General features: G+C 40.6%; 1 long non-coding RNA gene across 1 annotated transcript in view; it reads right to left on the bottom strand.

Annotated features, from left to right (window-relative positions):
- Positions 1 to 845: 845 nt before the first annotated feature.
- Positions 846 to 13,344, bottom strand: part of LOC310761489 — a 31,899-nt gene continuing 19,400 nt past the window's right edge. The window contains exons 2-3 of the long non-coding RNA XR_014547542.1: positions 2,421 to 2,514; positions 846 to 887 (exon numbers count right to left, since the gene is read on the bottom strand). This is a non-coding gene — a long non-coding RNA (uncharacterized lncRNA). The remainder of the gene's footprint in view (positions 888 to 2,420; positions 2,515 to 13,344) is intronic.

Below are 13,344 nucleotides of genomic sequence, written 5' to 3'. Positions count from 1 at the left end.
CACTTAGGAACTAATCTTAGCAAATTTTAATAAAACAGACGTCTTTCCATTATTTACTAGCATCATAGAACATCTATGTCTGGATGTAGAAAAATATGGATGGGTGTTTGACTGTAAGCACCTCCTACTTGATATAACTAATGGTTGGACTTCTGTTATAGGCAAACGTCTTACTAAAAGCCTCAGAATGATTATGAGTGTCCACAAGCCAGATGGAAACTCACCTTGAAAGGCTAAGAACAGAAGAGCAGTAATAATATAGCATCCCATAGTTGGGACAATTTCCAAATGAATCTTAGTGACAGCCAAAAAGAGGAGGCCATTTCCAAAAGAACTAACTTGAGAATTAATAGTGATTTATTACTAAGAGAGTTGACATTAATTAAAGCAGATTTAGCAGCATCCTTATCACTTGAAGTTGATGTTATTACAGCAAGCTGGAAAGAGAATACAAATTAATCAAACAGTGGTCTTTTGCTCACAGAGTTTTTTCCAGTATAGGATTGCCAAAGTTTCTTCCCATATGTAGGATGCCAGATCACTGTACTATTTACCTGCCTCAAGACTCTGGGAAAAGGTGCATGCATTGTGCCTCTTGATCAGTGCCAAATTTATGTATAAGCTAAACAAGCTATATAGCTTAGGGCCCCACTCTCTTGGGCCCCCCAAAAAATTTAAAGGGGAAAAAACTGGATGTACATTTCCAAAATATAAGATTAAAAACAAATAAAATGGATTTAGATACCTATTAGGTCCACAAATTACCATACAGCATATATTCAACACCAAAAAAGCGACAATTTGTTGTTGACAAAGGACAGCTGGACATATAAAGGGCCCCATTACCTTCAGTAGCAGTGTGCAGTGGTTATATCCTCACTCAGCTCCTTGGAAAATTCAAAGGCACAGTATCTGAATGGTGTTTCTTGGTTATCTCACTTCAAATGTTGATTATAAGCAGTATATGAACAATGGCTGACCTCACTCCGGATGGCCACATGTTGAACATAGATGTCTCAGTTGAATAAACCTATATACCATAGACTTCTACATACATAGCCTTCACTGGTTCAGATATCTACAGTGACTCACTGCATAGATGTCAGGAGCAAATTGAAATAATGTCTTTTAATGCATAATCCCCCTCTGTACATAGAATGTGTGAATGGGGTGTGTGCACGCTGCTTTTGAAGTCAGTCATAGGAAAAGGTGAAATACCCTTGACATTTACAAAAACAAGACATTTAGTGAAATACTCTATTTGGTCGGAGTATCCTCACTAAATCACTAGCAACATTTTCCTGGGAATCTGTGCCCATGAGCCCGAAAAGGTTGGTGACTCCAGCTCTACTAAAACCGTTCTCTGAAGTGCCACATCAATGAAGTGGCAATGCAAAAAGGAAGCCAGACCGACTGAACACCACAGCAACCCTAATTAGATGGAACACCACAGCATCCTAGAGAGCAATGTGGATACACTTAAAGAGAGCTTACTTTAAGTACTGTAAAACACCAGGTTTCTTATTTTGGGGTGGGGGAGGTGGCTTGGAAGTTATAGGATCATTAAATCTTGGAAAATTACAATAATTTAGAAGTATGGCTGGGGGGAGTGGGGCAGCAAGGCAGATTCCAGATAGAGACATGAATTAGAAAGTAAACTGAAACTAGAGGGAAAACTCCTGTTCTTTTGTGGTGACAAGTCTTCCCATTTACTTTTGAAGCTCTCTTCAGAGCGCTTGCTGCTAAATGTTACAAAAAGTGTCCCATATTTATAATTCAGCTGCACTATGCACAGCAAGTCAGTGTAAAAATGAAGCACATGAATAATGGAGAGACCACCATTTCTCCAGCATTCTTTTGTTATGACTCCTCTTTTAAAAGTCCAACAAGGGACCTCATTTTGCTATAGCAAGTCAACTGTATGGTGTCAACGAGGCTTTAGTGTATTTGTGTGTGTCTCCTGGCTCATTAGTGTTCTGCGAGGTACAAAATCTCTCAAGCAGTGGTGACTCCAACATATGGAGTCCCAGCTTCCCAACCCTATAAAACAAACCCTGCCATCCCCTCAAAATCCTACGTCTCTTTCCCCCTCACTTTTTCACTCTGTGATTCTGTACCCCTCAAGTCTTCCTATGTGAGCACAGTTAAGCCTGTATTGAGCTGTTTGTACATAAGGGGACATGTATCATGTGCTCCAATTATATGAAAGCTTGGTAAGTGCATTTACATTTTAAAAGAACCTAATTGGTCCTATGTGACTTTGCTTGTAAGGCAGTACAGCCAAAGACACAGGATCATTTTTTTCTTTGCAGAAAAGACAAATATTCAGAAGTTGACAGTATGTGTTTGCAAGATTCATCCTGAGGACATTCTCTCCAGTAATCCCCCGCTGTGTTTGAACTAGAACATAAGAGACCTACTGGATCAGGTGAAAGGCCCATCTAATCCAGGGGCCAGCAAACTTTTCCAGTTGTGGGCTGGTCCACTGACCCTCAGACTATGTGGTGGGCCAAACTATATTTTGGAAAAAAAAATAAGAATGAATTTCTATGCCCCACAAATAACCCAGAGATGCATTTTAAATATAAGCACACATTTCACTCATGTAAAAACACCAGGCAGGCTCCACAAATAACCCAGAGATGCGTTTTAAATAAAAGCACACATTCTACTCATGTAAAAACACCAGGCAGGCCCCACAAATAACCCAGAGATGCATTTTAAATAAAGGACACATTCTACTCATGTAAAAACACGCTGATTCCCGGACCGTCCGTGGGCCAGATTGAGAAGGCAATTGGGCCGCATCCGGCCCCTGGGCCTTAGGTTGCCTACCCCTGATCTAATCCACAATCCTGTTTTCACAGAAGCCAATCAAATGCCTATGGTAAGCAGGATATGAGCAAAACAATACTTTCACCACTTTCCCAGCCACTGATATTCAGAGGTATACTGCCTCCGAGAGTGTAGGTAGAACACAGCTATTATGACCGATAGCCACTGATACACCTATCCTGCATGAAACTCTCTATAATGCTAAGCATTTTCTTTTCTGTTTTGTGTCACTTTTGGTTGTGTTTCCATTTTACTGAATCCAGTGGCATTTGGCCCTTTTATTTGTTGGGATTCCTTTTTGTTGACTTGATTCTTATCCAAAATCCAGATAATGTTACTGAATTAGCTTAAGCCCTAATATTTCTGGTGAAAATGACCTGCAGATCAGGCAGAGAACCACTTTTAATAGAAGACCAGGATACAATTCTTTATGTGGACTTTTCACTGACTCAGAATTTTATATTTTTCCCTTCCCACCCCCACATATTTCTTAAAATAGCAGAGTATTTTTCTTGCTCTAAAATGCTGCTGAAAAGCAGACTACTGAAGACATAGGGTGATTAACTGAGCTCCGGGTTTTATTTTTTCTAATGTTCTTTCCCTTCAATTTGTTTATGGATAAAGCAGGGGGACAGGGGGGAGAAAGAGATTGTTCCTTTTATTTATATAATTTCCACCAGAAACTGGAAAATCACCTATTGTGGGTTCTAAAAACGGTCGATATCAGGTATGGCACCTGAAATTAGATGTACAAGTTAGAAAGCAGCACATTATTGTGATTTAAGGGCAACACTCACTTCTTCAGCAGTTCATTGCTAAAGCAGCAAGCCATTATCACATGTATTGAAACTGGATTGCAGCAATTTCACCAGAACAAGTATAGTAGTTCTGCTTTACTGTACAGACATAGCCTCCGTTAATTCTGACAACATCCTGTAAGGTGAATCAGTCCTGTTATCCTGATCTTGCAGATTGGCAGTGGAGTGGGCTGGGGTGGGCTGGAGCTGACAGCAGCTTGTCAAAGGCCATCTAGTGAACTCATGGCAATAAGGCAATATTTGAAATGGGGACTTGGCTCACAGCTCACATTCTCAGTTGCCACAGTACACCACTAATTGCAGAGGAAAACACAGTGAAGGTCAAGCAGAGCAGAACAAGAGCAACTTTGAAAGATCACTTTTCAAAGTGAGGGGAAGGGGGTGAACCTTCAAATCTCATGCTTAAATTGAGAGCCGGCTGGTCTGGAATCCAGAAAGCCTACATATATCAGGAAGACTTGATATTTCTCCCTTTCTTTCTCTGTTGACTGCTACTCTGAGATTCTGCAAGCTCCCACCTTTGAAATCATTTTGCTACAGTAACTTCATTGTTGGAAACAGGCCTTATTTGGCAACTGGTAATTCAATGTAACTAGTAATTTATGGTCTGTAATTTTCTCAAAGCACTTTTCACAGTTGCAAATCACTTTATGCCACAACCAGATCCCTGATGCAATATTATGCCCTTTCAAAGATTAAAATCATATGTATAAGAGGTTTATTTCCCTAGCAAGTGTTTATTAATGATGAGTTCCTTGCAAGTAAGGAGCTGATATAAATTAGAACAAAGAGGATTTATTCATGTATGAGGTCATTTTATTGTGCCCATTAGATAATCATTACACCATATTTTATCAATAGACATACAAGAGAAAACACATTTCTCAATATCAAACATATCCTGGAAGTGTCTGGATTTACTAGCTTGATAAATATTGTTGTAGGTTTGTTTGCTTAATGGTATAGTTATTTCAAAATACAACAGAAATGATTTTATTATGGAGGTCAGCAGAACAAACAAAGCAGGCTGCTGCCTAAATGTGATTATTGCATCTTTGCCGCCAAGTTCAGGATTATGATGTGCAGTTGCTCATTTCTTTTTAGGAGTAATTTTAGACATGGCAACAAAGAAGAGAAAGCCGATCTGCAAGTAACTCACATGCACATTTCTCATGCTTCCTGTATATTATATTCAGTGCTATTTTTCTAGACAAATAAGTGCCAGAACTCACCGTGAACACCTACCTTGTTCTCTGATAATGGCAGTGGTGCCCACCTGAGAGGCGCCGGAACTGAGTTCTTGTGAGTTCCAGGCAGGGCCAGATTGAGGTTTGATGAGGCCCTAAGCTACTGAAGGTAATGGGGCCATTTATATGTCCAGCTGTCCTTTGTCAACAACAAATTGCCACTGTTTTTTGTGCTGAATATATGCATTGTGATAATTTATGGCCCTAATAGGTATCTAAAGTCATTTGCCACTGTTGCTGTATGTAGGTTTTATTTTACTTGTTTCTTATCTTATATTTTGGAAATGTACATCCAGTTTTTTGCCCCTTTAAATTTTTTGGGGGCCCCAAAAAGAGTGGGGCCCTAAGCTATAGCTTTTTTTAGCTTATACATAAATCCAGCCCTGGTTCCGGCCGAAAGAAGCCCTGCTTATACCGTATGTATCTCACAATGTTGGGCCCAATTCTGCAAGTTCTGCATTTCGGATGTGTGGTCAAATGAACAACATGGCAGTGGCTTAATTCAGAGCAGTTCATCCTCTCAATTCAGCATTCAGGCATTTTATACTGCAAACTACAGTGGCTGTTATTTCTTTTTTATTTATATAGTGTCATCTGTGTGCTGTGGAACCTTCACCATACAGCTTTAGGCGAATGCTGAAGATGCGCATCTTTCCCCTGGCCTTTGACACTCGAGACGTGTACTTTCTGGACTCATCCTGTCCCTATGACTGTAATTTGTTTTTCATACTGAATTTAAATTTTTGTAGCCGTCCTGGGAATTGTCTGGTGAAAGGCAGGGAATAAATGTAATAAATAATAATAATGCATCAAGGGAGGGGAACCTGTGGTTCTCCAAATGTTGCTGCTTCCATTATTGTCAAGACAATTGGCCAAGCTGATGGGGTGGATTGGAGTTTGAGTCCAACAACCTCTGGAGGGTTACAGCCTCCCACCCAACCACCCTGCTCTACAGTGAACAAGAGGTGCTTACAATCTACGGCTGCATAAACACCATGCATTTAAACCAAATAATCCCGGGGCATTTCTGCCTCCAAGAGCTACAGTTCCCAACACCCTTAATAAAATATAGTTCCCAGGACTCTTTTGTGGGAAGGAATTTGCTTTAAATGTATGGTGTGTACACAGCCAAAAGTTGACACAGTGGAAACAGAGGGAAGTTGAGAAAGTGTTAAATGGGCAAGGAATATGTGGTCGTTTCAGTTTTATGTGCTGCTATAAGTTAGGAAATGATGACATATTCCCTAGTGGAGAGTGAGCTGTCACTTCAAATGCATTGGGGTTCTTAATATTACTCTCTACAGTAAATCTACCCTTGCATTCAATTACTGACTTTCGGTTTGATAAGTTCACTCCACAAAGTTCTCTTCATTAACGTTAATTGTTTCACCCCAATAGACTGAGATAATGATGCTGAAAAAGTTGTGACAAGTTCCGTGTCGGATTTTAAGGGCCTGCAAAGGCGCAAAGCTTGTTTTTCAGTTCAAAAGGATGGTATGTAATTTTTAATATTTGAAAGTTTACTAGATATTTAGTGCCCCTCAATTTTTTCCTGCTTGTTTTTGAAATAACAAAAGGGATGTGTGTATCACACACACATAACACAGATAGGCTGAAATGTTGGTCTCTTCCCCCATGAGGCTACCATTCTAAATACACTTTTTAGCAATTAAACATATATAGTAATAAAAATATTGTGCAGTAAGTGATTGTAAATTTGCAAATAAAATAAAAATATTTTTTTGAATAGGCAACACAGCGTAACAACGATACCCCAATGGCCTCACATGGGACATCTCTGTAGCTAAGGTATCTCAGATGACTTTCTATATTATTGCAGCTCCTCTCTTAGAATTGGGCTCCATATCACATTTTATGAGTGCTGTAAACTGTAACAACTGAAAGAAACCAATATAAAGTGTTTGTCTCTATAGTTGCAAAAGCAAAAAAAGCACTGTAACCAAGTTGACTAAAACAATTAAGATAAATGGGATGTCTTTTATCACTTCTGTTAAATTAACAACTGCACTATTTGAGGAATGACGGGCCAAGTGGCTGAACTCGTTAAAAATAAATCATCGATTTCACTTTTAATAATACTCTGTCTGCTTACTGTAACCCATAACTCAATTCTTCCTTGAGTCAGCAGTATTTATTTAATGTATATCTCTGGCATGCTGCTGTCTTTTATTACTTATGTAAGAGGCCTATTTGTAATGGGGAAGTATGGCCTCAAAATTGCTATTTTAAAAAATAAAATTGACGCTAAACTCAAGAGAGAGGTTCTTGAGTTTCTATCTAGTTTTGCAATATACAGTATAAATTGCATTTAGTTCGGAAACACTAATTAGATTGAAGGAGTAGGGGAAGTTCAACCTGGAAAAGAAATGACGAAGTAGTGATATGATAGCCATCTTCAAATACATGAAGGGCTGTCGCACAGAGGATGGAGCAAATTTGTTTGATGTCACTCTAGAGGGTAGGACCCAAACCAAAGGGTTCAAATTCCAGGAGAGGAGTTTTAGAATAAACATTAGGGTCACTTCAAGATGACCTGCTTACTGAGCATTCACTCAGATTAGACATGGGTGGCGATTTAATGAGCATTCATCTCGATTTGCTCGAGGGGTGACTAGATGACATTGTGTCAAGCATGATCACTCATTTGCCACTGCATTGTCCCATCACCTTTCTTACCAGAAAAAATTCTGAACTTTGGGGGAAGCTGGCTTGAACTGTAAATCAGCCCAATAGCGAGATCTGAATTTGCCCATATGGGATTAAACTCCACTTGAAAATTGTCACAATCTAGGAGCAGCCTAAGAATAATTTATTGAAGATTCTCATATCTTCAGCTGACTGTCTTGGAAGGTGCTGGGCTCTCCTTTGTTAGAAGTTTTAAAGCAAAGTCTGGACAGTCACCTATGAGGGATATTGTATCAGGGAGCTAGCTAGTACTTTCAGATGGCCTTAATAACACAAATAAGGGATGCGGGTGGCGCTGTGGTCTAAACCACTGAGTTTCTTCAGCTTGCTGATCGCAAGGTCGGCGGTTTGAATCCCCGCGACAGGGTGAGCTCCTATTGCTCTGTCCCAGCTCCTGCAAACCTAGCAATTCGAAAGCATGCCTGTGCAAGTAGATAAATAGGTACCGCTGTGGCAGGAAGGTAAACGATGTTTCCGCGTGCTCTAGTTTCCGTCACGGTGTTCCATTGCGCCAGAAGCAGTTTAGTCATGCTGGCCACATGACTCGGAAAGCTGTCTGTGGACAAACGTCAGCTCCCTTGGTCTGAAAGCGAGATGAGCACCTCAACCCCATAGTTGCCTTTGACTGGACTTAACTGTCATGGGGTCCTTTACTTTTTTCTCTTTTTTTTTACCTAATATCAAAAATGGGTTGTTCAGATATTCTAAACAGTTTTTTAAAAAGCTATCAGATTTTCCATGGAAATAGTAAATCTGAATTTAATTGTGGGCTGACACTTCGATGACATTGTGTGGGTGTGGAGAAAAACATGCATGGATGCATGTGCAGCACTAATGCCACCATAAGCATCTATCTGGAAGCACCCTATGACTAAAATGATGTAGGAAGTACAAGGTTCAACAACCAAGCAACATATCTACATTCGGTGTCATGTTAGCTCCTTTAAAATGATTTAATTAGTTCTATGAATAAAATCTGGATCAGATTAGGTCCAGATTACATGCTGCCTATAGCATAATTCAGGCATTATGTCTAACTGTGTGAGGAGGAAAGTGGAGCCACACTCACCGTCCCTGTTGGTTCATTCCTTGCTGACTGAGCCTGCCCCCAACATCTTAGATTGTCTGAATGCATCTTATATTGAAATATCAACACCAAGATAGTAAGATAGGGTGATGTAAGAACATATGAAAAGGTCTGCAGGATCAGGCCACAGGCCTGATGTGGTCCTGTGACCATGTGGTCACAGCAGCCAACTAGATGTCCAAGGGAAGCTCACAAACAGAAGCTGAACGCAATAGCATTCCCAGTCCCTCTTGTGATCCACAGCAAGTGGTACTCAGAAGAACATTGCTTCCAACAGTGGCAGTAGAACATAGCCATCGCGGCTAGTACTCAGTGATATTCTTATTCTCCACGTGAGCCATCAGCATCATTGTTTACTTGTGTGCCACCTTTCCATATTTCAACCATGCTCAAAGCAGCTCACAACACAAAGTTACATAATTACAAAAATATTACAAAAGTAGCTATAAGCAATAAATAAATAATCAGTAAATAACTGTATACAATAAAACTAAACAATCCCCATATAAATCACAGTAAGAGCAATAAAGAGACAAAGACTGAAGAGCAAAAAATTAATCTTCACCAACCCCAAATGTCCTTGAGAAACCTGAAGATTCCCCACCCCACTCTACACACAAATAGCCCACTGCTTTTATCGGGGTTGGGGGCAGGGTTGAACTGGCTGAATCAAAATTGGCTGTGGCAAAATGGCAGCAACATCAATCCTGAGCAAGGAACCTCTCTTCCTCTTTGCAAGCTGCCATTGCTAGCAGATCAGATCGTTTCAGAAAAAGGCATGGGTGATCCACTCGTGCCAGCAACAGGAAAGAACACTCTGATTTTCTGGGAAACCTCAGAGCAGATTGTAGTGCTCTGTCTGGAGCACTTTGATCTGCCAGAAGTGGCAATGCACAGAGGAAAGGAAAGGTGACTGATCCAGTGCCAGTATTACAGTTGCTGGTGGTGTCACTAGAGAAAGAGGGAAGTAGCACCGTGCTAGGAAGGCTATTTCTCCTCCCCCTCACAGCACTGCAGAGCAAGGCTGGGCAGTGGCGGTGAGGAAACCCTTTCATGTAGGTGATGTTTGTGTGAGTGGAGAGTGTGTGGATGTGAACTTAATGAGTGCATGTCAGCTATGTGGTCATGCTCCTTGGTAGCCGCTAGCCCTAGAGGAATTGCGAGGTAGTGATGTGGCCCTTGGGCCAGAAAAGCTTAGTCACTTTTGTCTTAGCATGCTATTTATTTATATTAAGATTTCTGCCCTGCTCTTCTTTTTCAGTAAAAACACTCAAAGCGGCTAACAAAATACACACAGCAAAAGCAAAGATAAAAGTAACACAACCTTCCCTCCCTACCCCCAGTAATTACAATAACAAATTCTAATCTGAAAGCTGCATGGGGGGGGGGAATTAACTCAATGAGCAAACTAACAAGTATCTCAAACACTAATAAAGTTAAAAGCTTACTGAAAAGAAATGTTTTTAAGTGTCGGCGGAACACCAGTAAAGAAGCAGCTAACTTCTTAGCATTCTTCTGAAAACTGCTCCCTCCGAAGCTGAAATTTCCCAAATCTCTAACCTCTTTTAAGATATCTGGATCAAGAATTGCTCGTAATAGTGTCATCCAATATGAAGAAAAACCCTCCTTGGCTTGCTACTGTTGACTTCCACAGTTACTGAGCCAACTGAACAATAATCCTTTTAGAAGTGTGTAAATGGTTATAAAAGGTTCAGCACAATCTTAAAGCCAATATTAGCTCAGTTCATGGTTTGGAAAGGAAGTCAGAGATGAAATCACAGTCCTTGAGACTAGAATCACATTCTCAGGCAGCGCTGAGTGCTGGCAGAAGACAGGGGTGTTCCATCTTTAAATGCCCAATGATTCCTGAGGCATATTAGAAAATTCTTGCCTGTTCTTTAATGTAATCTGTGGCATCAGGCAGGAACTTAGTATTCTTGAAGAAAGTGGGGGTAACAAGACTTCATTAAACAGTGCAAGATTTAATTTCTGAGACAAATTGGGGATAATCACAAAGGTGCTTAGCGGCAGAGACTAAGCATGCTCCTGAGAAATGTGGGGTCCTCTTTCCTGTCTGTCATCTACTTCCTCTGCAGGAGCTGACAGGACAGGACATGCATGCAGATGGGCTGGAGAGAGAAGTGGGGGTTAGGGTGGTCAGCATGCATCAGCAACCCCAGCCAGTGCACACCACCCAGGTGACCACAGCGTTAGCCATCATCCCCATCCTAGAGGTCAACTCCACAGCACCATGCCCTATCAAGTTATTGTGAATGCACTAGACACCCATTCACCGCCCCCTGCCCATAGACTAATACATGCCTCCACAAAGTCACAAAGAGCGAGGCCCCATGTCATACCATACCATGACGGTTCCTGGCATGGAGGTTCCTAGTGAGTCATGGCATGGGAAGCCCACCACATGTTGGTAGTCTTCCACAATCAGGTGCTTTGGTATCTTCTGGGGCAGCTTGGTGGCACACACCCTGGACCATCTACTTCCATCTGTATCCATCCCAGAGTTGGCATGTCCCCATGTGCTAACAATCCACCAGTTTGCAAGGGTGCAGCCATTATTTGATCAGGGTTGGCTGTGTCATCTGGGTGTCCTCACCCCTACCAACCTTACCTCCTACTTGGGTGGTACACTGGCAAATAGGCAACAGGCATCACTTCCATCTGCTGGCTGCTATGGGGAGGTGGGTGAACTTCCACCAGTGGTGATCTCTGCTGGCATAAGGGCCCCTCAACCAAGTGGTTGCCTGGTTGTGCTATATGCTAACCTCTTCCAGCCCAGCAGATTTGAGGCTTTGGGTTGCACAGTAACCGCAAAACTTCATGGGGCTAACTGCTGAACAGGCATTGTGGTATAACATTGAACCAGAAAAATGCCATAGCTAACTGCCTTATATTTCAGTCATAGATTACATCCCTGGACAAACCCAACTGAATAGCTGTTTCTGCTACTTTCTGCCAAACGTATTGCTCTGTATTTAACAAACAACTCTTGTTCGATATGTGTGACTACTGCACATGTAATTGTTTAATGCATTGATCACAACAAATATATAATTGTTTTTAAAGTATACTCTTGGTGCAAGAAATACATGTTCTTTTCTCATGCTCAATTTCACTTTGGGGAAAAAATCTTCTAAAGCAGCAGTTTTAGAAAATTCTGGCAAGAGTAAGATAATTTTCCTTTAACATAATGCATTAAAATGACACCAGTGAGCTATTTTTAAATCCCATTTATTTTGGAAGCTGCTCTATTAAAAAAAAATCTGTGTGAAAAACCAAAGATGCACTTATTGGAAATATAAAAGAACAAAATGAAATGCTTTAACATAAGAGTTCTTTTGCCTTATGGGATGTTTCAGATTCTGTATTCAAGAAAGGTAAGCTTTTTTCCCTTCTAAGTTCCATATTTAACAACTGTGTAAGAATGAATACAGCAGACCTCAAAATACTAACTGTAGGATTCTATTTGCTTCGAAGGAATTTATTTGTTAAAAAGAACACTAACAATTCACACAAACTAGTTGAATGGACAGTTGTCCTCCTATTGGCAAATGACTTTGTAAGCTGTGTTTACCAAAGAGAGTGGCTTGAAAGTGACCACCCCAATGTTTTGGGAAGGACTCTAGCTCAGTGGTAGAACATCTGTTTTGTATGCAGGAGCTTCCAGATTCTGTTCCAAGTATCTCTGGATAGGGCTGGGAAAGTATGAAACCCTGGACTGCTTCTGCCACTCAGTATAGCCAATGCTGAGCTAGATGATCTAACTCAGTGTAAGATGGCTTCCCATGTTCCTTTGTCTTACTAGTTGTAGGCCAAGACCAAAGACCTTTCAAAGCTTCCAACTCAGGGTTGTTCTAAGGGTCAAGGGTTTCTGGGTTCCCTCTCTGACTTGGCCTTTGGCTCAAGATTACATTTACCTCACCTTGCTTCCCGCACCACCAAACCCCACTAACTTGTATAATATGGAAATGTGATTCCAGTAACAATAGAGTGTTTTCAGGATCAAATGTCTGGCAACCATCTTTCCCCCACTTTTAACAAATTGCCTCATAATGACCTTCAGCACATTCTTTTTTAACAAGATTATTTTGGGCCTTCTCTCATTGCCACCTCATTATTTTGCATGCCTACTAATAAATGTGATAATGAGTGAGAGCATCTATTCAAGGGATGTGTGAAAGCAGCTCTAAAATGACATTATTTCTACCGGGAACGTATGCCTTAAGCACAGTCATGCTCACAAGCCAACCAACCCCCTATAAAAACCCTTATTCAAACCCAAACTGAAAACCTTGGGAATCTAATCCTATAACTAGCCACCCTCCCACCAGATGTCAAAGGAAAAAACAACTACCAGACTTTTAGGAGACATCTGAAGGCAGCCCTGTTTAGGGAAGCTTTTAATATCTGAAGGACTATTGTATTTTAATATTTTGTTGGAAGCCGCCCAGAGTGGCTGGAGAAACCCAGCCAGATGGGTGGGGTATAAATAATAATAATAATAATAATAATAATAATAATAATAATATTATTATTATTATTATTATTATTATTATTATTGCATGGTAATGTAATTTCAAACAATCATGTGCCTCATGCATATAATTCCATATAAACCAAATCCTGAGGAATT

Source organism: Podarcis filfolensis, assembly GCF_964270895.1.
Source record: "Podarcis filfolensis genome assembly, chromosome: 4".
In the NCBI taxonomy this organism is placed as follows: Eukaryota; Metazoa; Chordata; class Lepidosauria; order Squamata; family Lacertidae; genus Podarcis; species Podarcis filfolensis.
The sequence above is the reverse complement of the archived record's forward strand: the minus strand, read 5'-3'. Positions and strand labels throughout refer to the sequence as shown.